This window comes from Aethina tumida, chromosome 2 (genome assembly GCF_024364675.1).
Source record: "Aethina tumida isolate Nest 87 chromosome 2, icAetTumi1.1, whole genome shotgun sequence".
In the NCBI taxonomy this organism is placed as follows: domain Eukaryota; kingdom Metazoa; phylum Arthropoda; class Insecta; order Coleoptera; family Nitidulidae; genus Aethina; species Aethina tumida.
In genome coordinates, this window is record NC_065436.1 from 483,304 (window position 1) to 510,617 (window position 27,314).

Consider the following 27,314-nt stretch of genomic DNA (forward strand, 5'->3'; position numbering starts at 1 on the left):
GCACAATTAATAACACAAGTTTCAAAATCGAATTACACAAAGTTGTTCGACAAATAAAAGAGTAACCGAGTCATCGCAAAACCATAAACAGACAAACCGATTCGGTCGGTTTATCCAAAGATCGGAAACTTGTAAAACTTTCTGTAATTACTATTGTTTTTACACTGGAAACACCAAACAAAAACAGCAAATCTGATCGTTGTAAATCGATTAACTGGAGGGATTCATTAAAATGAATATTTAACTCGTTCCTGTGTTTTTTGTGGGTTTAGTTTTTGTTGAAACTACAGCGTGGTAAATATATAATTTATGCTATCTGTTTGTAGGGGTAAAAATCACTGTCAACTATTAGTTAAGAAGAATTATACATAGGCTAAAAATCAACTAGAAATAACAAATTGAAGATGAACATAGAAGATCTCGGATCAAATATTTGTAAATAATTATGTCAACTGTTTATAAGAATGATAATCTCTATCAAAATTGAATAGCTTAGTTCAGAAGAATTGTGTAAAAGCTAAATTGAAGAGAAAACCTAAAACTCAAGAAACAGAAACACATTGAGCACAATAAATCAATTAAATCCTTAGAAACGTCTGGAAGATTAAAGACCAAAATATTAGTGAACAATTACGACAACTGTTCGTAATGGCAAAAAGAAGACCTCCAGTAAGTTTGCGCCTTAGTTATGGAGGATCCCCGTTTGTAGGAAGCGCAGTTAATAAGCTGCAACACCTCGCAGTCATAACTCAAGCCGCAACTTGCCTAATTTCTCATCGTCGACCGGATATTCCCTCCGCATATTTCATTCCCGCACGTCACGACACACGGATGGCTGAATTATCGATATCCACGTATACTTTACTTCGTTCCAGAAATTGGAGGACGGCCATTATGGGAGCAAATAGAATTACGGTCATTCCGGCCGGAATGGTCAATACTTTATTACATATAAGTGTTTGATTTTCCTTGTTAATAAACGCAATTACTTAATTTTTGCCTCGCATGATCGTTATCAGTCAGTGCGAGCGCAAATTTACGACTCACATGTGTACGAATATTCTCATGTACGGCACCGAACACATTTTACCGCTTGTGCGGTCATATTATTCATTTTAAAATATGCAGGAGGGGAAACGTATTTAGTTATGGCAATTTCAACATGTTTAAATTATGCACGTACGAATTTTAGTGTGTTCGCAGCTATATTGCGTCATCTATTTAATTAAACATTTCGCTCAGTTTTTTTCGTGTGTGTTTGGCTATGGCTAAATTTGTATCCATATTATGTCCACTCTTTTATCGTCCGAGACCGAAGTTATTGTAGTTAATCCGGAACACGAATCAGTCGCATATTTTCACCCAAAATCGAACTATATTTTACGGATTTCCAAATATTATTATAACATTTAAATATTATTAAACAAACAGACCGTATTAAATCGCCTGGCAATATTAATTTAATTAATATTAATTGTGTTTACGCACAAATACACCACACATTTCAGTTACTGAGTGAAAAACTCTTCTAGTTTTGCATGAAATTATTTTTTAACAGCCCAAAGAAATGGTTTTTGGGTCGCATTGTTCCAGATGGCATTTTAATTCCCCCCTTTCCCTATTGTTTATTTATTTATTCAGCAGTAATGTTCCGGAATGGGGGAGTAAATCAAGTAGATAAAGTGTATTGGCAAAAGACGATCGGCTATTAACCCATATAACAGATATATAAAGTCAATACTGTTACAGTGAGATATAATATTTACGACTATAATTTCCTATACGGACGGTCTACAATATTACACTCTGACCTCTGCACGTCACATCCTATTTAATAGTTCCTGAGACTTGAAAACCACCTATGTGACAAAATTAATGGCCTCTTAAGACACGGAGCCCATAAATATTTCGAAATTTTCTAAATTATGGACAAACTCCCGCCATAAATATGGTGTACGACTCTTTTATTTCAAGTTATCAAATATTCACTCACCGACTGAAAGAAGCGGAGTAAAAAATTGTATAATACCCTTGTATTATTTTCTTTCTTTATAAATAATTATTTTTTGTTCCAATTCTTTATGAATTTATCTTGTTCTATCCGTCTATTTCTTTGGCAACGTTTTTAACCTTTTAATTAAACGTTTGAACATTAACAAAGTTCCCTTTGTTTATATCTTTCACGAGAGAAGAAGTTTAATTAAATAAAATCCGCATAGATTTTTTGTTATTCGTTAGTGTGGCCCGCCTTGCACGTATATATTAAAATTTCAAACAGGAACATCGCCTTCATTATTTCAAACGCAAACAAAAAGTGTAAGAAAAAGAATGGCAAAAATGAGATGTCTTAATTTAAAGTAAAGTTGGCCGGGCACGTTGGGGCGTACAAAGGGTTTAAAATGTGTGCCCCGGCTACATTCGAAGACATGCGACGACAAAGACCGTCAAAGGGAATAAATAATTTTAAGCGGCACAATTTTGCTTTGTGACAATGCCACTTTTATACACCAGTCCGGGGACTTTATTTAATAAAAGTTACGCGTTGTAAGTTAGTGGCGCCCGGGTCCTGGTGTGAACTGGCTTCATGTTTTATGTATGCACACAAATCTCCTAATCTTTTGTGAGCATCCGTGACTATGGGAAGATGAACGACGTTGCAGGTTGTTAACTAATCATAATCCGATGGGATTTCGTCTCTTTGTCTAAGCCTTAATTGTCTCATGATTATGCAATTACAGTTTTGTTGTCGTTTCCGAAAACTTCGATTCGGGACACCCACTAACGTTGACGTGGGTGCTAATCCAACATTTATTTTCACTTTTCTTCCTCAATAATTCACTCTCCTTCTTCCCCACCAGATAATTAAATACTAAAATTTTGTCTCACTTCTTCTTAATTAATTGTTAATTGATATGCTAAGTGTTTCTAAAATAAATGGATATTTTGGGGGCACTTAGAACAAATGAAGCAATTATAGTCCCTCAAAATTAAATTTCAAAAATGGTTTCTTTCTCATATCTCTGTAACCTTTCGTCCCATCGTGTTCAAATTTGGTACGTATTATCCTCAAATATATACCTTCAGTTTAATATAATGAACTTTTTTCATATTATTTCAGTGGCGTAGTCTCTGAGGATTTCCCCCCTTTACTCGCCTTATTGTCTACGCCATTGAATATTTTTTGAAACTATTGAGTTTTTTATATTCTTTGCACAATTTAGAAAAAAAGATGTTCTTGATTAATTTTGATTAACACAGTCGTTTTTGAAATATTTTAATTTCAATGTTTTTTTTATTTCTTTTCTTAAATAGTAAAACTGAAATATATCAAAAACGACTGTGTTAATCAAAATTAATCAAGAATACTTTTTTCTTCCAAATTGTGCAGAGAATCCGAAAAACTTAATAGTTTGGAAAAATATTCAGTGGCGTAGAATATAGGGCAGGAAAAGTAGAGGAAAATCCCTAAATCTACGCCACTGTAACAATTTGGAAAAAGTTTATGCTATTAAATTATAGACAAGTATTTTAGGACAATACGTACCAAAATTAAACAGTATTGAACCAAAGGTTACGGAAATATGGGAAAAATATTAGAAACTTTCTCAGTTAGATGTTTAACGGCCCCAAAATTTTGGCCATTTATTGGAGAAACACCTTGTATATATTATTAGCTGCTAATCGAAGTTATTTTTACTTTTTCTCCTCAAAAATCTTTAGTCATTTTGTCACCTTTAGCATTTTTCTTGTTTGTTAATTAAGTTAAATTACTGGGCGTAGTTTAATGCCTTGTAAATAGTTCAAAAGCGCACATGTACTTAGTTTATCGTGATTAATAATTAAAGCGGTTCGATTTTTATATTCCTATTGGAAAGTAGTTTGTACAAGGTTGCGTATAAAGGCAATGACAAATTGCACTCATTAATTTTCTTGTTCTGATCCAAATTGCCCGATTGGGCCTGGAATAATAACGGTTGTTGATCGATGATTAAAAACCTAATTGCAGATCTGTTCCTATTACATATTTTATCGATAAATATGCATATTACAGTGGGAAAAGTTAGGAATTCGACTCTAACTGTACCCGATCTTAGCTTGTACAGTTACGTTCGAGATAACTTTTAATAAGAATTGTGCGTGAATATTAAATTTAATTTATGCGTGTAAATTTGTTCGCAGGTTTGTTCGGGAGGTAATGTCTTCCTTATTGTTATTGTTACGAGTTTTATGGACTCTCCTTTAATTGTGTGAAGCATTTTTATTAATTAGAATAATGTGGTGACGATTTAATTAATGTGGGTCATTTAGTGGAACGTGGAAAGGTATCGCGGATGCAACGACGAGTTGCCCCAGTAAAAACGGATGAATATTGTGTTAAGTTGAGACCAGATTAACGATGTGCAAATAAACCGTTGGCTTGCATTAAGTCGTAGTTAGCATGCACCTACATATTATATACATTGTCATATCTCTACTCCTTTGTTAGATCTCGATTGTTGCATGTACAACAATAAGTTCACATAAAAGGGTCCTTAACAAGCGCCCATTGAATTATTGTTATTTTAAGCTCCGCAGAAATTACAACCACTTATTTCGCATTGTGGACGTAACCTAATTTATATGAATTAGAGTCGATTCAACGGCAATTTTCCCCCGTCGTTTTTTATTATTCCAATAAATATTTTTTATTACCGAAAAACACGGACTCCTTGATTAAATTATAAACGGTCGGCGGCTCACTGCGTTTTCCACTTTGCGAATTAGAGATTGAATTTATTTCGCGCCCGACTTTCCCCGCTCTCACACCCGAAAAACGGACCATTGAAATTCGCTTCCAAATTTGTAACACGCGGTGATTCATTGGACGAAAAATTGTTTCATTGATTTGCCTTTGAATTCGTTCCTGTTCATAATGAAAACCACCAATACTGTTCTCCATTTTTTAAGCTTCTCTAGTCAAATTATACAAAATGTTTCTGATATGACAGTTAGAACACGTCTAATAATGAAAAAAGTCTAAATTAAACTTTTTTCCAAAGTTTTTCCTTAAGGAAACACAGCCCTTTTTCCATAATATTTTAGTGGTGTAGATTCTGGAGGGTTCTCCTCTTTTTCTTTTCCTATTTTCAACTCCACTAACTATTTTTTAAAACTATTTTTATTCTTTGCATAATTTAGAAGAGAAAAGGGCTCTTGATTAATTTTAATTAACACAGCCTTTTATGAGATATCTCAGTTTTTATATTTGAAAAAATTAATATAAACATAAAAACTGAAATATCTCCAAAAGTGGCTGTGTTAATTAACATTATTCAAGAACCTTTTTTCTTCTAAGTTATAAATAATATAAAAAGTTAATAATTTTAAATAAATATTCAGTAGTGTTTAAAATAGGGCGAGAAAAAGAGGGTAAGTTTGGGGAGGAACAAGGAAACAACTTGTATTTAACAGACATAAAATAATTAATTTAATAAGCATTAATTCAGAATTAATGCTACTTTAATGAAATTAAATAAAGTACAAAAAGATGAATAAATAAAAGCGTGCAGTTAGTTGAATGTTTCGAATGTTGTAAATCAATATCAATCAATTCCATTGTAAGTTTACAACTTACCATTTATGTTCGAATTCAAGACCTGCAAAACGAAAACAAAAGGCTTAATTAAAACCACAAAGGAAGCATAGTAAAACTACGGATACACTTGCAGACATAAATCCAATTGGTTTTGTTATTCACCCATTTTAAATGGAACACGCTATTGACGGTTACAAAACGGACGAATCGTGCTCGATTCAATTATGAAAAATTAAAAATTGGTGTAATTGATGAACGTCAGGTATTTATGGAAACTATAGAGTTGGGTAAGAAGTTAATCCGGCAAACACCGTGGAACGAATTCTCCGGAGAAGTATTGAAATGAAGACTAAAAGAGGATTTGAATAGTTCTTGGAAATGTTGCGTAATCAGCTTAAACGTGGAGGCTTCTTTGTTGGAGTCCGCAACTCAAATATTTTCCACATGATGGGAAATTATCCCGGGGAAACTTGTTCTGTGTGCGTTGGTGCTTAATTGAGGGGCAATAGGGCTTATTAATAATTTAAGTTGGGTATATTAAACAGGTGGTGGTGGTCCGTGAAAGTTTCCAAAGATACTGGCGGCTCAGAAATTTGGAGCGAGGTCTTGGGGTATTTGCGCGAGCTCCCCGGGACAAACAAACTTTGTATCAATTGTAAAAGCGTAACAATTAACTTTCAAACCGGCCTCCGGGGCCCCGATCCTTTCTGGCCGTCGGTGCGCCGGCACTGACAACACCGATACCATCCGCAAGGGCCGCCTTTGTGGATATGACGCCCCCTCAACTTTGCCCCCGCAACAAATTACAACCGGAAAAAATCCTAGACCGGTCAAAACAATTAACGTCGACTCTAAACAAATTCAATTTCGGACTGTAGTTTCGCAAATTCGCCCGAACAAAGCGCTCCAACTGTTAAGCCCTTTGAAAATTAACATTCAACTGTAACAAATTGCTTAGTTTGAACGCCAGACGTTTATTTACTTTTAACAAGACAATGTGCTCTACGAAATTCAATCTTCACCGAACGAACGAATTTTTGGTTGATTCACTTTTATTACCCTTTTAGCTTCATTCTAATGACTCATGACGTTTAGCTGCACAAACAAGGTTAAAACTGTGGCGTGTCGCCAAAAGGAAAAAGCAGATTTGTATTCCCATTGCAGAAAGTTCTAATAATTACCGAAAGGGATGTTCTAATGATCCCGCTCTTCTCCCCTAATAATTAGTATAACGTGCCCCATGATCATTAGCTAAATTATAATTAAATAGGCCCGAACATTAGAACCAGATTTCCGTAAAGTAGTACAAACTCCATGACGTGTTTTTACTTGTTATTTTCAACTGAAATTCATGTCTACGTGTTTAAAGACTCTTGAAGGAATTCTGTAACAATGGATTGTACTAGACTAGGATCACTAGAGCATAATAATGATCTGCAAGTATGGATTAAGTTACTTCGATCCTCGTATTAGATTCACCTTGCATTATATCATAAATTATGTATTGTAGGTATCAATATTGTGCTTGTAATTGTGGTGGATGCGCCGGTTATAACAACTTCAAATTGCCTACAGGATATTTAATGTAATTCAATTCCTTGAATAATGAACAGTGACATAGACAATAGGTCCAGTAGTCAAATTTCATGGAGTTTATTAGGTTGTTTTTAGTATAAGATGCTTCAGACAGTCAGATAAAATATTAATTTTATTATTCTGTTTAATTGGGCAATTGATCACTTAAACTCTCATTGAGGGATGAAGGTTCATTACTTCTGGAGGTGATATCCAGTGTTTCATCTATAATAAATCTGAAGATTTTGCTGATGGTCATGCAATTAATTCATGACAAAAATTTTAAGATATCTACATCATCTACATTTCTACAGTACGTCAAACATTGACAATTGATGAAAGGACGGTAAAAAAACGTTTAATTTCTGTGAATGTCAGAAACTGTGTATGACAAGAAACCTTTTTTTAAAAGTGTAACACAAAAACTCTCCAACAAACAACCTTTAAAATTAAGTCCTCACGTAGACAAATGTAAATTTTGATAAAACTGACAGTAACCGAAATAATTAGCAAAAAGGCAAATAATTATAGAGTTAAATAATGGTGAATGCGCCGGTTGCAAACGCTTCATCACCTGCTCAAGACCTCGTCTCACATTCCCATCTTTTCCCTCTCATTATCCCCGCTAAAACAAAACAAATCCGCACTTCCAGACTTGAACCGCTACGTAGAACACGCCGTCAGATTACACAGCATTAGAGGTCTGTAGCAACAGGATCCCGTTTGTCAGCGCCGCACTCCCGAAAGCTTCCCCGGATAATGAATGCAACACATGTGTATGCAACCAGTAAAACGGCCGGAACGGCGCCCGGTTTGCGTGACTGAAGGCGAACGTCTTTCGGTTGCACGAGGACTTTCTTGTTCGCCCTTAATTACGGGGATTACGTTGCGAGATGCACTCCACACGGGAGATGTGCGTATTTAGGAGAGTGGCGCAGGTGGGCCTTAATGGGGCCGCCAGTTTTGATGCAAATGGTTTGAGCGCAAAAGCTCAGTGCTTGACATCAGCTTTCAATATTCAGTTCAAAAGCACAAAATACGTTAAAAGTGTGCCGTGAACCAACCCCATTCGGCCCTAATCAAAATCGGTGCCCGATAACCCGGGGAAAATCTAAATTTTATATCGGACCTAGAATTAGTTTCGCCTCCCCGTGTGTGGGTAGTTTAATGGGGTTGTCATAAAAATTAAAGTGGGGTTGGCAATTCGTCGGATTAGTTTCAGACAAATTTCAACCCCTGCGACTTTTAATCGTATTGAACTGCTGTAGTGATAAAATTTTAAACATGTTAATTAGCATAAATTGCATTTCTCACGTTCTTAGAGGTGTTTAACCATGATTCACCATAAATTGACCATTTTACGATACGACCTCGCCAACCAACAATAAAATCTAATGGTACCCGCATCTCAGGTACTGGTCGAGAAAAATAGGTACGGAGACAATGTTGTTGACCTGTACTAGGAAAAATTGAATGAAATTCCATCGGTACCAACTTTTTGCCCGTTCGAAAACTGGCTTGAGTTTTTCTCTGAACAACTCGGACGTTAATTACAATTATTAATACACTTGTTCACATCCCAACCGAGAATGCGATGGAAAAAACTGCAACAACCAGTTCCACTGTACGTGAGGCAAAAAGCGGTGGCGAAAATATTGTTTATAACGTAATTAGTTGGTCAGATTTGATCTGGGAACTTATTTCAATTAAGCAGTTCAGTTTTTTGGTAACAATAGATCAAAGACTAGAAAAAGAGGAAGAGTTGAAATACTAATTAATGTTTGTCAGTGTCCGAAATTCCCCGAAAACGCCTCAAGTCGTGGAACCAGTTCTCCGTAATTATTTAGGTGGCTGTTAAAAATACTCGTTGAAGACAAGTAGAAAAATGTCCACTGCTTTGTAATTAGCCGGGGTTCATTGACTAGGTCGCATCCAGGCGAAACTGGAACACTATAATTTGACCGGGCCACCGAAAGAACAACCGGCGAATTTATTGTTAACAATTACTTCGAACGGATCCGTTTCTCATTATTGTCTTTTGCCATGGCTGCGATCGTTAATTAGGATTTTGTGCCATTTTAATCTCGGTCTTTTTCGTACTGATTAAATTATCGGAGTCGGCGGTGCAGCATCGTGGAAACGAACGGAATTCTAATTAATTACTGCATTAGATTATTAAGGTGTTATGGAATCGATTGCTTCTTACTAATTTATTTGTGTTTTCACTCTGAAAACAGTCAATCGTTAAAATGGAAAACAAAAACATAAAAGTGCATTATTGTGATTACTATTATAAATTATATTATTATTGTTATTAAGGTAAAGAAGTTGAAGTCTACATAAAGTTAAGTAATAATAATAATCTGTTGTGTTATTTTTAGTCGAGTAACTCGTTAATTAGTAAGTAAAGCCGGACTATATAAAAAGACATAAAAGAAGAATTTTCTATCCCAGTAAATAATAAATACTTCATCTGCTAATTAGAAATTTTAGAGTTGCCTTTAACTACCTGTTAACGTAGATTTAGAAAATCATTCCGCAATTATATTTCACATTTTACAACTTCCTTTCATTGGGTGGTCACGATCACAAAGACCCATAAAAATTCTGTCTCCAATTTGCACGTATTCTATGAAAAAGCTGCGGTTCATCATTATAAAATGTGAAAAAAGACGTAAAACATAATTGTGCACCTGAATCGTGCCATGTAAAATTTAATTAGGCACACAACAACAACATCGAATGATTGCCTAAATTATTTAAGGATTTGAATAATTCACAACACAAACACGTTCGCATTTCGTACATTTTTTTCCCCGTTCTTTAATATGTAAAACAATTTTCCTTCATTCCGGTGTTTTCCGGGCACTGAAGTTCAGTATTAAATTATACATTAGATGTAAACTTGCCTTCAGCAACGTCTTTGTAAGACGGAGTTCAATTAGGTATAACAAAGATCGTGGATAGATGGCGCCCCGGGTCCTGCCAGCAGGACTGGTCTTTGCAGCTTTTCGGAGACACGAACGTGCAAACTTAGTGACAAATTCAAAAATGGCATGTTCGGCACCGCAAATTAGTCGATATCAGCAAATAATTAACACGGATCTGCGGGTAAGAAGTGTGGCATGACAAAATCCATTATTGCTAATTTATTGAAGTATGCGATTCGACAAATTACTCGTTTCCATTCATTAATGGTCGAAAAAAATCATACGTCTCGAACAAGCGGCGATAAAATCAATTAGAAACGGCCAAAGTTAACTTTATCTTGATTCCTAACAACATGGCTCGAGTAATTTATAACTTCACACAAGTTTCATTAGTGACGTTCATTTTATGGAGTGATCAACTAGATTTTCATTAAGAACGATTAAAATTTTACATTTGCATTCACGTCGCCTCCTCGAAATTACTTCTTAGGGAAAATTAATGCGGATTCGTGAACTTTTCCTTTCCCACTATTTTTACGACCTCTTAAGGAAATTACTTGTATTACAAAACTTTTTTTATTGTTGCACTTTCGTGCGTTGATAATTTGTTGTTTTTTCCCTCTATTGTGATTGCGCCTTTTGTCTGGAAATTGGTTTGTTCTGTTATTGGCGAGCCTGGAAATTCACCCCCGACATTCATTGTCGCTTTATATACTTATTTTAGTTACACAATCTTGATAACGGGGCCCACTTTACACGCACGTACCCAATGAAAATACATATCAAATTATTGTCGGGCCAGTTATTTTTTTCCCTGCGCCTCGTTCCCGATGAAAAGCATGAAATGTTTTTTTTTTCATTTTCACCGGTTTTTCACGGCAGATGGAACACATAGATAATGTTGATAATTGCGGCATCGATACATGACGGTCCGTCTGAAATTCCATTGTATCTTTCGGATCACATGCGATTATGTGTTATTTTATTCAGATTCGTGTTCGCGTTGTTTTAACGCCCGGAAAAATCGTAAATATTATTTTTAATCTGAACGCGTTCGTTGTTTCTAGCCCCGTTTTTTGTTCCGGGCTTCATTTTGTGTTCGACAATGTTTCGCCAACGCAGAAATAAAATTAATAAATTGTAAAACGGGTTTTTGTAGCAACACTTGTGGACCCATTGAAAAGGGAACCGATAAAAACGTGTAAATTTGGCGCTTTCACAGCTTCAATCGGAATTCATCTTCGAGTAACCTGATCCAGTTTCATCCGATATTCGTACTGTATCAACTAATGCAGATTTCGCTGAAATAAATTTAAATATTCCATTCAGGAGATTTGCTATTTCAATTGTAAATCAATCATTCGGTTCACTCGCTGTTCGTACTGCGAAAAATTGATATAAACTTTCATAGATTTGAGCTAGGAAATTTAAAAGGATGGATTTATGTCACCGTTCATTATTTATGTTTTTATTTTGGGGATTTCGTTCCGGATTTTATAAACATTTATTTATTATCATTTGCCCACATTTATTTTAAAAGTTTTTAATAATAATTTACACAATATTTTATTATAATTATTATTTATTATGTGAATTTTATTGTATTACACCACAGAAAATATTTCATAATATTATTTTTTTGTTTAATATTTAATTTCTTTGACAAAATTTTATTAATTCCATTAAAATAAATAATTTTTATATTTTTTAAAAAATAATTATTATAATTATTATTTTATGTCAGAGTTGAAGGTTTTCTAAAATTATGAAAAATTAAAAAGAAATAATTTTGTGAAATTAAACTAAAATTAAAAAAAAAATAGTTTTATAAAATTTTTGTTTTCTGTTTTTTTAATAATTTAACAATAAGATATATTAAAGAAGATTATTTTAATAAAAAACTACGTCTAGAATCTTGTTTGTATATTAAATCAACTTAAAATTAACACTGAAAAATTCTAAAAAAAATTAGTTTTATGAAATTTTTTGAACTGAAATTTTTGTTTTTCTGATTTTTTAATAATTTAAAAATAAGATATATTAAAGAGAATTATTTTAATCAAAAACTACGACTAGAATCTTGTTTGTATATTAAATTAATTTTAATTTTTCAAAATTAATACTGAAAAATTAAAAAAAATAGTTTTATAAAATTTTTTGGGTTTAAAATTTTTGTTTTTTTATTTTTTTAATAGTTGAAATATAAAATATATTAAAGAATCAAAAACTACGACTAGAATCTTGTTTGTATATTCAATTAACTTTAATTTTTCAAAATTGACACTGAAAAGTTAAAAAAAATAATTTTATGAAATTAATTGGACTTAAAATTTTTGTTTTTTTAATAGTTTAACAATAAAATAAAAAAAATATTTTAATGAAAATCACTATAATTTTGTTTGTATAGAAAATTAACTTTAATTTTTCAAAATTAGTACTGAAAAAATAAAAAAAAACACTGAAACACTGAAAAATTTAATTTCAGTTTTCTAAAATTTGGATTTTTTTTTCAGGATTCCAAGATATAATTATTTTAAATTATTTTCAGGCAAAATTTGTAGTTGTTCTTCATTTATTTTTAGTGGTAACAATACTAAGAAAGTTTTATATTTTGCTCATTGAACTATTTTTATTTTTTGGCACTCATAAACCGGTAATTCACCGAAACTATTGATGCGAACGTCTAAATAAAAAGTGCTACTCACTGTTTTATTGTCAAATTCCAATAATAAACTGGCACACATACAAAAGCACAGTTAAGTAAATAAATCCAGCAGGCACCGAAGGACAATTCACCAAAAAAATATCACAGTAAAAATGCTTAATTCCACATCGCACAGAACGTTAAATTCCTTAAGAAACCATCACACAAACACTTAATAATCAACACCGAACATCCAAAATAAAAGTCGAGAAAGCACTGTCCAAGCAGCGACAGCAACTGCACCAGTTTTCAGCTGAATTTTCAGGAAAAGTTCCCCAATCCCGTGTACGTGGTGTAGTCGATTCGAATATTCCTGCGGTCGTTTCAGTCGGCTGAAAAAAGCTCGGCAGAGTCGCAAGGGTCGGGAGCGCGCCTGACGTGACCCGTACCGCTGTTCAGTGGATACTGAAACGGCGGCGTTCCGAACTACGCGACAGTCAGCAACACACTGAGGACTGGTTCCCTACCAGAACGTGCTGAGACAGAGACGACAACAACGACAATCAATTACAATAGAAAGAGAAAAGCTGACATGCTGCTCGTAATTATACGGGAATCAGAAACAACCTTCTGTAGCTGGATCAAGTAGCGGCCGTACCACTGTTAGCGAGATTCTTGAAACTTGACAAAGGGCAAAACTTGGATTAATTAGTATAATTAGTCTGACCGTATTCTATGGCAGTTTTTACTTTTCGCAAGGGCTCCCAGCCGATTTCTGTCTGAGCACTAATAAAACGACACTACGACAATTTGCAACGTTTAAGGACAAGCCTTTCACGAAACGTAATTCCGACGCTGACACTTTTATACAAAACTGTTTCTTACACCGCTGAAAAAAGCTGACGCCTTAACAACCATCTCTTCATAATCAAAACGAACAGACGATTTTTTTACGTATTTTATATCTAACTCGAGAGTAAAGTGGATCAACTTTAAATTAAATAAACATTGCTTAAGGTTAAAGTGATGTTTTTCAATCCAAATCTTCTAAGAAATCACATAAATTAAAAAGAAATTTGGAAGGAAGGAGGAAGAGCCTCAATGATGGATGATGACTCTATTCATCATTGAGGTAAAGTTGGAAGGGACACACTTAATTCTTTATAATTTAATTATTGTTTTAAAAATCATTAAAACTTTGTGTTATATGGTGAGAAGATACTCAATTGAGGTACAAGATGAAAGATAATTGATGTTTTGACATTGATGAAGATAATTCTTCTAAAAAGAATATCTATTGGGAAATGGAAATAAATACAACTTACAGAAGAATCCGCTGTTCATCATCTTCATCCACTGAAAAAACATCTTACTTAGTCTTCTCAACTTGTATCACTAAGTTCTTAATGATTTTTGAATCATGAGAAGACTAATAAAAGCTTCAAATGGAGGAATTTAAAGAAAGCATAATGTTTTCAAAAAGTTCTGTTAGACCAACTTAAGAAACAGTATATTTTCGTCACCCTGATCCGCAGTATAATAAACCTTGACACAAAATAATAAAGTGCCCCCATTATATTGCTTTCCCCTCAAAAAGTTTTCGGCGACTTTTCATCGACAATCACAAACCGGACCGATTCACCGAATATTCCGCAATAATCGGTTTACGGAACTGCCACGATTATTAAGTTGTTTAGTCGGTCAAACACATTATTAAAGCCCATTAACGCTTACTTTACAACTGCGATAACATCGGAACTTTCAATTAGAGGAATACTTGCCAGTGTGTATATGTTCGAAATGTGACGGTTTTACGTACTTAAGGACCCGTTTCCAGAATCGGTGATACGGTTCCGTTTCGATAAACTGGATCGTCATGGTTTACATTTAGAATCGGGTGCTGAACTTTAATTAGATTTGTGCAGTGTCTAATGGAAAGAATCTGGTGAATATTAACGGGATTTTGATGTGTGTGTGTGTGTTACGGCCATACAAGAGGCAATCGATAAATCGATAGTCTTAACACGTAAGAATGAGCCAGCCCTTGTTTCTCGAACGTATTACCACCCTATTTCGGAGGATATCCTTCCGAGGGCGCTAAGTAGATCCGTCACTATAAGATTTTATGAAGGGACATAAAATCTAATCAACCCGAATAAACTTCAGTCGGGCAATTATATGTAATAAAACGGAGGAGGAGACGCTTATGGATTTATTTAATAGGGAAAAAGTTTTGCATGGTGTTTTACGTGTTGCTTATCCTTAAAGGATCTACACAATAATTTCACTACGGCATCAGACGTATTTATATTGGGAGTCATAAGTAGTTTGTCTTGATGATATAGTGGTGTTAAACCGAAGGCAGATAACAGACCTGACAAACGCTGACTGAATTGATGTTTTTAATAATATAATTAAGAAGATTAATAGTGTTATGGACGATAAGTTTCCAAGTGCGATCGAAAATTTACATGGAATTGCCATAAAATTAAACCAGTTTTATATATAATATATAATTCTGATTGACAGTCATTCAATTATGAGGATAATCTTTAAAGTAACTTTGGGACAAAGAAAAAACATTGATCATTATCGATTCAATCGTAATTAAAACAATTACCATCAGCTAGAATCCCCGTCAGGAAATTCAGAACAACGACACGAACAAACAGCTTAATACCGACTGTAAATTAAGGAGTCGTCGATAGAGACAAAGTCGAAATAATTTTTAATCGTCGAGCGTTCGAACGGAGCAACGGCAACTAATGCGAAAAAACGAGGACGAACTATTTCCGGCCTGCAGCGAGCTTAATATGCAATAAACTAATGGAACAGAAACGATATTTTTTCGAAAGGAGATTTTGAAACATTTTCCGTGTTTCGTTTTATGTATGCGAGGAGCTCGCATCGCTGCCTGCATCCGCTCAAATTGGCATATTTCCGCCAAATTCGTGACTCCTGCATATCAAGAGCGCCAACCCAAAAAGATATACACACACATATTTTTATAACAAGTCATGACTTTCTCTAATATACATAGATTATGGCCCGAAAACGAGATGAATGCACAATGTTGTCGATGGGGGAATACCAAATAAAGACAAATGAGAACTTACATTTGCTGCTTTTGTTGGTGATGGAGTTGATCAGTTTTCTTAAGCGTCAAAGCCATTAAATACTTAGTGGTACAAGTTGAGAAGGTACTTGATTAACGATTATTTAAAGTTTATCAATGGATGAAGATGATGATACTGTGATTTCTTCTAAAACTTATAGGACACTTACTGGGAGAAGAAAATAGATAAAACTACAAAAGAAATAGATTTTTCCATATTCCATTTTATATATTTTACATTTTGTTTATTTATTTCATATATTTTTTTAAATATTTTATATTGTTATATATTTTACATTTCTTCCACCAATAAAATAATCAAACAAACCAAAAGGATTGTTCCAATAAATGTGATGAGCCTTGATTATAAAAAAGTCAAAACAGGAAACGTCTTCGGACATCAATACGTTACGGACCCCCAAATGAAATGCACGTCCCCGTAACTCCAGCAACCAATAAAATAGACAAAAATACGGCGATAAATAAAGAATGTGGCTCAGGTACGCACCCCGGGAGCCACAATTCGCACGGCCCGAAGGGTGAAAGCCGGGAGATCGACTAATACGCAAACGGGCCGAAAATATCCGTCATATCTGGGCAGATAAGCGGGACGAAAGGGCCTCGGGGCACTTACATAATTACATTAGGAGTCGTTCCTCTTGTCGGTGCGCCGCATATTGGGCGAGGAGCCGGTTGCCTACAACCACACTAACCGTGTTAAGCTGCCGACTTCTTGAATGGACCGTGTGCACGACGTGCCCGATCAGTTTTAGCCGGCGAAAGTGCATCGGGGCCTGAAACGTTTCGTTAGTCGCCTCGATCCAATGTGGCTGATATGGAGATGGGTGAGTGGAGCGTGCGGTATGGAAAAAGCAGTCATTATTCCCAGGGGGGGGGTTTGATGAGTTAAAATAAGTCGTAATTGAGGGCTAGTTGCCAAAACAAGAGCTCGTCATCCACGTTATAGTATAATCCTTGCATGCAAAAGATGATGAGGGAGATTGATAATGACCCTCAATCAGCCCAAGGTACCACTTGAGAGTTTTCAGCGAAAGTGAACACCTGAATTGTTTCGTTACTTAAACCTGCATGCGATTAGTGTTGTATCATCTGGAAGACGGTGCAGAATCGAAGCAAATGAAGCAGGAAATTTTAATGGTCGCTGAAAGGCAGCTAAATAATGGAATAACGCGCATGTGTGTTTTTATTCCTGTAATAACACCAACGGACATGTGATATTTATGAGCGGGGCAACACTGCCACCGGTTTTTCGAATAAATGATGGGAGTGAGATTTATAATTATATGTGTGTAATCGCCTTTTTTGCACCCGTCACATATCGACCGTGAACATTTTCAAAGCGACCACTTCACTGTGCTTCGATCAAGTTGCACTCCATTATTGCTGTTTCTTATGGTCTTTTTGAAGTTTTTTGCCCCCTTTCAGACACACATCACCTGCAATTATTGAGAACTTAAAGCTATTATTAATATTATTTTTTTCAAATCTTGTATCATGAATTATTTTGTTAGTAGGGACAAAACATTTTCTAATCATTACCAATGGTATTTTTCACAAAGAGTATCATTAACTGAATTTCCAAAGGGTTTAATCGACTTTAAATGGTTTCCTCCTCGTCTAATCTACTTTTGCTGTTTTGTAATGCATACAAACTGTCATTATTCATCATCCAGCAGTGAAAAGAGGCTCGTGCGTTTATTATGTATTTATTAGATGGTCGGGGGTCAATACACCGTGAAAACGCTGCCTCCCTCCTCCGATCTAATTTGAATTTTTACATGAATTTTATTACGATCCTAACGATATTCCTTGATGGGGTTGAAGACTTCCATTAACTCCTCCACTAACCAGCGTACATTATTCCGTGAATCGTTTTTTAATTGTTCATGCGTGCCATACAACAGTACACGTTTTGCAATGTTTATTTCATTGGCATTCTTTAGATTCTGCTACATTTTTAAGTATTTCCAGTCTATAAACTCCATTAAAGTGTATCAGTTGGATGGCTGGCAAAAAATGGATAGTTTAATTAGTACCTTATCCTTAATTATCTCATCAGCCGAATTCTTCCGATATACTCGGCCATAACCCTCTAATCCATTCGATGCGGCGTCGAGTAAACGGTGGAATGGATGGAGGAATTATCTGAGGAAGAATATTATGCGAGCTACGGAATTAATCAAAATAGCTCGAATCATAAAATGAGGTAACTGCAATGTTACACAACTTGGGCATTTTAGGAATTCGGGGGCACACGTATTTCGAACGGAGGGGCCAATTTTGATTAAAATTATGGATGCCGACTAATTTCAGGCCCGGTATGAAAAATAAAATGTCAATATTAAGAAGATAATTAGAATTACAATTATTTATAAAATAAACCAGCTCTACTATTTAAATATGCCAATAAAGGCAATAATAGAATAGAGAGGAAACTAAAATATTAAATGAAAGTTGTATTTCACCCACCATATAGTCCAGATGTTTATCCATGTGACATTTATTTATTTCTGACATTGTCCAACTTTCCTTTAAGTTCGGGAACTCATATTTTGGTTGAATTTTGGTAGAATATGAAATATTCAAAAAATAAAATGGTCTCAACATGTTTCTAACAAATTAATTTTTGTATAAGAAAATCACCTTAACAAATAAATTGGCTGAACTTTCTTGGCGCTAATTATGTTTCGTTTAGCTGCTGGATACTTGTTGAAGTTAAATGTCATACTGCGCATACATAATGGAGTACGTAATTTCATCTCATCGTCCAAAAGGCCAAATGGAAAAGGCTCCCGAATTATAATTACCTAAACAAACGACGGTGGTTACATTAAAGCCCCAGCAATTCGTATTGACAACCAAAAGACAATTTCATGAATTCCAGGCACTAATCAAATATTAAACGAACAGTAAGTAATTACATAAACAAAGGCCCATTTATTAGGCGTTTATGAATTTGCATAAAGATATCCACCCTGAAAAAAGCGTGCCGAAACATAATACGCAACAAGGCGAATAAATTCATTAATTTTTTATTTACGATAGCGCTAATGGGTGAAAAAAATTTAATTGAGAGCCGTGTTTGTGCGGCCCCTCCGGCGTCGGTCCGAAGAACGGCACTATTTCATCGACGCACGTCCACCGGACGGGCCAAAGATGCAATTAATTCGGGGTTAGTTGGTCTCTGACATGCAAAAATCTATGTTAATACGGTCGGATGCGTTAATTGCCGATCAAACGATCAGAACTCAATTTGCAATTTCGATTTCGGTTTGGTCTGCTATATGATATTGATGGTGGGTGTAATCAGGACAAGGGGAAAGAATTTCGTGTGCACATAATAACTATTAGTTTTGGACCTTTTGTACGTTGAATGGGTTTCAGTCCTTAATGCAACAATTGGCGAGGGAGTAAATTAATACAGGGCTAAAAATCGATAATTTAAATTCTATGTATAATTTCACGGTCGGTCTGGTGGTCAGTAATGCTTGGATCAATATTCCAAGTTTCGTTGCTAATAATGTGCTCTTCAAATTTCCTTTTGGAATTTATAAATGTTTATACACATATGTTTTGTGTTCATTTAACTTAAAGAATCTAATTAATTATTTTATCTGGCAGGATGATAAAACTTGGCGATATTTTATTCCGGTTGTAAAAACAATCAAAATTAATCAATTCTAATGGAAAACACATTTATTCCAAAGTATAATCGGATAAAATATACATAACGCCCACATTCAGCGTTTCAGTTCATTTTAATGCGGATGCCATTTTCTAATATTAGAAATTTATTGGGCAACAACGTTTGTACATGGTAACCTAAAAATCACAATCATATTGGTCATCAATACACTGTTATTTCTTCCTAATATCCAACGCTTCAATGCTTTTCATAAAATCTGTCGAAAATTCAATTATTGGTGAAAGATATATAATTTCTAATCTTTTTATAAAATCTATTATGTACAATAATTGATTTATTTTTATGTCAGTGATGATATACTTGATTGATAGATTTATATACTGTCTAATTTTTATTTTTTAAATATATTTTTGACCAATTTAGAAGAAAAAAGTTGTTGTTGATTAATTTAGATTATCAGTGTGAATCAAATTTCCAATATTTTTATAGAATTTTCTGAATTACCATTATGAAAGGCAAAATTTTGAACATCGAATAAATTTAACTTTTAAAACTGTGTGATTGTAGATCTAAAATGTTTTTTTATGGTGGGTTTGATCCGGCACCACCACATAAAAATAAAAATTATATTTTTTGTCACGTACAATGTGAAAGCGAAAAACGACAACGCAAGAAACTTGTCCAATTAACTTGACTCGCCAATTAGCCGAAACACTTAAAACAGTTAAAAACTTGTTCCATATCTACTGAATTTACATTAGATGCAGCGATATCACACAAGGACGGACGATTTTTGATAATTTTTTTTAAATTATGGCACGGGTTTTATATTAAATTTATTGCTGTTTGTCTTAAGATTCGCCAAAATGATTTATAACAACCAAAAGAGGTGCGTCAAATGTCAATGTAAAAAAGATAAGTCCAGAACAAAAGAACGTCCAAATGGCAATTGAAGCCATATAGGATGGTTGTTTCATAATTCCACCCACAAAAAAATGTGGTCATCCCGTCGGAATTCGCTCATCATCCCACTCAAAGAGTAAAAGAGTCCAGGTGATTCAAGGCTTACTGCACTGAAACAGTAGGTGTGTTGTTAATCCGGTGAAAGTGCAACGATGCCTGAAGAGTTTAATTGTTCGTGTGCCGCACACGGTTTAAATATAGGCGTTCATTACCGATACGATATTTATATAAATAGTCCATTGATGGGACCGATTGGGAACTGCGTCGAGGTGTTGGGAGTACGTAAATCGTGGGCGGATTAATTTTTAAAAGAAAGGTCGCCAGTCAAACGGTTGATTACTTATTAATATCCTGGAGTAGCCTATTTTTAATTTTATTATGGGTGGCTAAATTTAAAGGTTATGTTGGGTACTTCTTGTGACTTTGAGAAAAATGTATAAAATTTATAAAAATGTAAAAAAATATTTAAAATATATAAAATGCACAAGATAAATATATAAAAATATATTATATATAAAGTAAAATAAAATAAAATATAAAAAATTGTATAAAATATATTAAATATTATAATTTTAATCACTTATTTATTTCATTATAAATTTAACATTAGAATTTTTTACAACTAATTAGTTTTTTATTAATGAAACTGATTATAATTTGTAATAATTTAAATTTAAGAAACCTTAATCCTTTATTAACTATTCAGGATTGTTTTAAACTGAGAAAAAAATATGTTTTGAATATAATTAAATCATTATACATGAGATAATTGACAATTATTCGATATTTAGTATAAATATTATAAACTTGATTGTGCTAAAAGAATCCATTAATCATGATTAAAATAATTAAGCTTAATAAAAAAATTGTTGTGCAGTTATAATGTGTGGGAGGAGGAATTCAGCACATAAAACCACACATTAATAAGAAATTTCTAACGGCCAACCATTACGCCCATTTTGAAACGTGGACAAACAAATTACATAAAAAAGTATTGCATTTCCGTTAGTAGTAACATCGACCATTATTATTATTATTATTATAATAACATCAGGCATCCAAAAGATTTTTTCACCTTCTTTAAAGCAATTACCGGATAATGTCCGTTAATGATTTTAGATTCGGTTTGTTTCGCGCACTCACATGACATTTATACAGTTCATTAAAAACGCATTAGTCAAATATATATATATGAAGTAATTTCGGAATTGCTCCGAAGGAAACTCCAACTTGGACGTAATTATAACGTTTCTGTGCCACCGAGAATTGTGTTCCGGCCCCTCAAACTATTACTTGGAAACTTTCTTTAATACAACACCGTTTCAAACTTTACTGGAATTTGTTAATAGTGGTAAATTGACACTTGTTCATGAAACAACTCCGCACTAACTGCATTAAATCACAAACGGCTCTGGGTTTGCACGATTTGTTTAATTTTTTCAGGCGTATTTCAAATTTACCACGTCCCTTTACTATATGTTTTGTTTGAGGTGAGTGAAACCCGGTTAGTGTGGTAATAAAAACCGTAAATAATTCATTAAGGCATTCTCGTTTTTAAGCCGTCCCATAACCAAGTAAAAAACTATTAATAATTAATACCAGTGACCACACAAGGGAAACTCTTGCACCGTGGAGCTTACGAGTTATCGCCGCAATAAAAGTTTTAATAGAAAACTAGAAATCCTCCTTGAAACTACCTGTGATTCGGAGTACGTGTTAATTATGCACATACATAACTAAACAGTGTCTTCCTGAAGGCGACAGACCGATTTTTTAGTGATTTTGGCGCCGATTGATACGGAATATTGCACAAACTGGTCTTGGGAGAGATACGAGTTGACGTTCATTGCCATAATTTATGGTAATTTCGGGTTTTTCGATCGCCGGGCCAGTTATAACATTTTTGATGGTTGGCCGGAATGTTTCGACATTAAGTTTCATCTGCATTCGTAATATCTCTATTAATTAGAAGCAAGACTACAAATAATTTAATGGCTTCACTTCCAGAAACAAAGAAGTAAAGTCAAGCCACACTCATTTTAAATGAGACAAGTCCCTCGTTAAGATACCCGACACGGAAATATCACAATTTATTTTATTAGTGAAGAATACACGTCAAATTGTTGATAATAAAGAGCCACGCTTCGTGAATTCCGTAAATTCACACATGCGAAAAATTTTAATTATCCTATTGATTGAATAATGATGTTTTAAGCTTCGGTTTATTGATAAAATTGTGAATATCGATACCGTAATAATGGCAGCGAAATTGTCGTTGATTAAGTGGACTACAATAACAACCGATTTTGATTGATGTTTCCGTTATTGAAGAATATTTAGAACGGAAACCGTTCAGGTATTAATAAGCATTGTGTATTTGTGGAAATTTATTTAGCCTAAATGGACGTTCATTGTGGATATTCAATTAATCTTGAGATTATGAATGTCATTCCGAGGAAGCTTCATAAAAAATAACAGTTTAATTCAATCGGTGCTTACTGAGTTTTTAATAAGAGGAGCTGTAGGTGGCCGATACCATTCAAACATTCAACATGACTACTTGAATGCATATTTTGGGTCGTGGGAATACGAAAAAAATGCTTTTCAAACCCCATAATAACATTCCAATTTTTCCTCGCTGGGCAAATATATTTTTCAGGAATTTAATTTTTAAAATCCTGAAATTTTCAGATTTTTTACGTAAAACCTCATTGTTAATACTTTATGGTGATTTTTAGTCACAATAAAGTTAAATATATAAAAATATATAAGATGTATGAAATAAATATACAAAACATATAAAATTGTATAAAATATATAAACATATAAAATTAAATATAAAAAAATTCTTAAAAATATGAAATAAAATATACAAAAATCTTTTTTGTTATGTGTGTACATAAATACAGCTGTTAATATACCACTTTTCAGTCTCAGAGACCAAAACTTTAAACGAGACAACTATTGACTTTTTTAATCAACTTGTGTAATTAAGGCCGCAACAACAACAAAAAATGTTTAAACATAGGAAGCGTTACTGGGTTTTTCACGTCCAAAAAAACGGCCACAACATGCACAGAACAATTTATTAGCGAGGATTCACTTAAGTGATGGCTAACGGTAAAGCCAACTTAAAATTCCGAAAACGATTCAAGTAGCGACATAACCGTACATGTGTTTACGTTTCAACAACGCATAATTTCGTATATTTATTTGTTTTTAATACATATTCCCATGGATTCGTCCGGGAGACAGGTGCGGGGACTGATTTTAATAATTCTACGTCTTGTGATGTTGTTTTATGGTCGAGGTCGAAGGGACTGTGAAGAGATTAGTTACCAAATGACGGACGCAGGTAGAATTTATTCGTTCCCAGCATTATTTGGGCTAAACAGGTGTTTTCTGGTCGAGTGTTTAGTTTCGAACCGGCGGGTGCAATCGGGCATGATCATTTTTTTGAGTTCTACCACAAAAGGCACTTCCAAAGCATCTCCCCGGTTTACCCACACCAAAAACAAACATTTTTAATGTAACAAAATGTAGTGGTGGTTATAAGGTGTGATTGAACGAAAGGAAACCAGACATTTGTATAAAAAATCGGCGGATATTATAGCGTGTCAGCCTTTCTTAAATCATTTAATTACTTTTTTTGTACCGGGAGTCGTTGTTCATTGAGAGAAAGTACGCTTTAATTACGAAATAATCAGAACGGTAATTCTATGTTACTTTGTTAATATATTCACATAAAGGACTCTCGTTAATGATACATTTCTAAATAATTCATTTGAAGTAGCATGCAAATCAGAGTTATTGTATTTCCATAATAAAATATAATTAAAGAACGGGAAAAAATGTTGGTTTATTTTTTTTTTAGTTATAATCACTGGTTTGCTTGATTTACTTTGTTTTTCTGGAAAAAAGGGGTTCGTAAAATTTTTCGTTAACAAAATAACTCTCCCCGTTTATTAAAATTTAAAATTGAATTTTAATGATATTCAATCAGTTGAATATAAATTGTTTAATGTACTGATTTAATAAATTAATTTTAATGATATTAAATCAAACTACGAATGTAAATAATTTCAAAATTAAACGTATTTTAATAATAAATATTAAAGTTAATACAGCAGTACTTTTTAAATTACTATAATAATTATTAAACATCCAACGTCGGATTGGAAATAAATTCATTATAAAACTAAATGATGCATTACCATGTTATTTACACATTTATTGAATTATTAAGTTAATAATTATGTTTAATTAAAATTAATTATTAATTAATTAATACGTATTAAAAACAGAGTTTTGTCATTAACTAATATTCGATTACAAATCACCGTACCATCAGAATGGGTAACAGATGTAACCCGATAAGACATTTTATCCGAGGGAACTTTACCAACAAGTCAAAACAAATTTGTATAATTTAGGCGGGGCGATGGTCTGTTATGTGACAACTTAAAGTTTGTTAGATAAGCTTTTAATTATTAGGTAAGTTTGCTAAAAGTTTCCATTTTAATGAGTAAATTGCTTTAAACGTACACCTGGTAACTGAATCGATAATTGGTCCTGGCAATTCTGAAATGTCGTCTATATTGAAGGTTGAAAAATTATATACTTAAGTATAATTTTAAAGAATTAAAATCTTGTAAAAGCTTCAAGCCTTATATTGGAAATAAAATTACAAACAGTACCTTAATTTAAAGTTCACATTATGCAGAATAAATGGGAGATTCTTTCAAGAAAGAACTATTTTTTGTATTTAAAATGTATCAAACTATATAAGTTAAATAATTACAGAGATAATTACAAAATAAATGCTTGGTAAAAGTGATAAATACAGACGGTTAATTCAAACTGGTGTCTATTAAAGACAACAAGATTAGAGGCACTGACATCTAGAAGAGCACATTCTGAGAACGCTAGACCAAAAACGGGAAATATCTGGCACTGGTGTGTCCCATAAGTATCTGGCCGGAATAATAAAACAGAAAATATGCCCTCCTTAATATTCGAAGTCAAGTTTCGCGATATAAACGGAGTTTGCGGTTTAATTTCAGAAACAGCTGCCGTTTCAGTGGGCATTTTCCGAATGGTGGAATTTTTCGAACCTAGAACGTTAAAATGAAAATTAATATGTGATGCATGAGCCTAAATATGGCCTTTTCGTAATTAAGCCGAGCTTTTAACGCAAAAACGCAAACATTATCTTGTTACAAGCTCCTTGTTTGGAAACGTACATTTCTCCGCGTTGATGGGAGCCCCACCAGTTTTCCTGTTGTTTTTATTCCGTTGCCAGTTCACTTATTTATGTATATAAATTGTACTGCAAACATAAAAAGCCTCGAATCCTTTAATTCTACACGTAATTTCATTTTTACGGCTAAAACACTCTTAAAGCCACAAGGCTATAAAACGTTGATTTACTTAAAGCTTCCGAAGCTCGGATCTGTCTCTCTAATTACCTATTTTTACGAGAGCGACGTTAATGACGCTTTCATTAATCTATTTTAGTGCAGCCCAAATATTCGTGGAATTTTTTAAAAACAGAACGATTTGACTGATGACAATCAACATTTTAGGTAAATTGCACAATCACTCTTTGGAAATTGGTCTGATAATACAAGGTTAGCATGTGAAATGAACCTTTTCTTACAGCGATTTCTTTGCCTCGTGTAATAATGTGTATTAATATGAAATTTTCCCGAAAAAATTTAATTAAATTACAGAAAGGAAGCAATTTGTCATACAGCAATTTCAGACACTTTCCTTGAAAAAATTCAATTGCTCACATAAAAGCTCTCGAAGCATGACGAAGAGACGCCCATATATTATTATAGGAGCAGGTCAATAATTTGATGGAAGTATTCCCTATTGGTGGCCACAAAAAATTATTCGATAACCTACAAACTAAGAAGAAAAAGAACCAATTAACAGTTTCATCTAAAGAAGAAAATCAAAGTATAAATTACATTGTCTTCCTAACCAATGGTCCAATTATTATCGATAGAAATAATTCGGTAGCCGACAAACGTTGGAAATCATCACGAACACAATGGAGCAACAATGGATGGTTCGTGTGAATATTACTAAACAAAAATAAACGTAATGCCTGACAGGTCTTTTCGGATCTGTTAAATGTTGTAGACAAGCTAATGTTATAATGCCGGGGCAAATTTTTATAAAACGTCCGGATTAATTATGGATTAGAAAAAACGTTGGAGGTGTTAATAACTATGCTAAACGGACGAAAGCTAAATTAGGCTCATAGAAAAAACTGAGGTTTAAATAATTACTGGGAGGCAAACTCCTCAAATCGACTGACGGATTTCAAGAAGTTTTGATCGTGTGATGTGCTACCTCAGGTTTTGGTAGATGATTCGACAATTTTTGGTAGGAAAATAATTAAGTAATAAACAAAATCTAACATAGAAACATTAAGGGAATTAATTAGAGAAGAAGACACATCCATATGAAATTTTTGCCTTGATCAACAACTCGCCAGCAATAATTACCACGCACGGAGAGGAGCGAACCTTGGGAACCGAATAATTTATAGATTCCGTATAAGAGTGTAATGTTAAAAATCGAAGCGGCCCGTAAAAAACAATGATTGTGGACCAATGGCGTTGAATATAAGAGACAGGTGGCAGCCGCTAGATTCCTGTTCGGCGTTCGTAATCGACGGCTGACACTGTGGGAAATGGTCCACGAATGGATGGACAACTTAAGACTTTGCTGTCATTAAGCCTACAAATGTGTAACATTGAAATATTGGTAGTTATAGTAATAATTGACTAAAAAATTTTACCTATTATTAAAGTACTTTTCACCAACCAAAA

At 33.9% G+C, this 27,314-nt stretch overlaps 1 protein-coding gene across 4 annotated transcripts in view; it reads right to left on the reverse strand.

The window, feature by feature from the left end:
* Positions 1 to 27,314, reverse strand: part of LOC109599301 (irregular chiasm C-roughest protein-like) — an 84,421-nt gene that overhangs the window by 40,851 nt on the left and 16,256 nt on the right. For 2 of the 4 annotated variants that reach the window (XM_049963039.1, XM_049963041.1), the window contains exon 2: positions 5,615 to 5,636. The gene's annotated coding sequence lies outside the window, so the exon portion shown is untranslated. Of the gene's footprint in view, positions 1 to 5,614; positions 5,637 to 12,785; positions 13,198 to 27,314 lie in introns of those variants that run through there. The other 2 variants (XM_020015271.2, XM_049963040.1) reach the window with 2 other exon arrangements.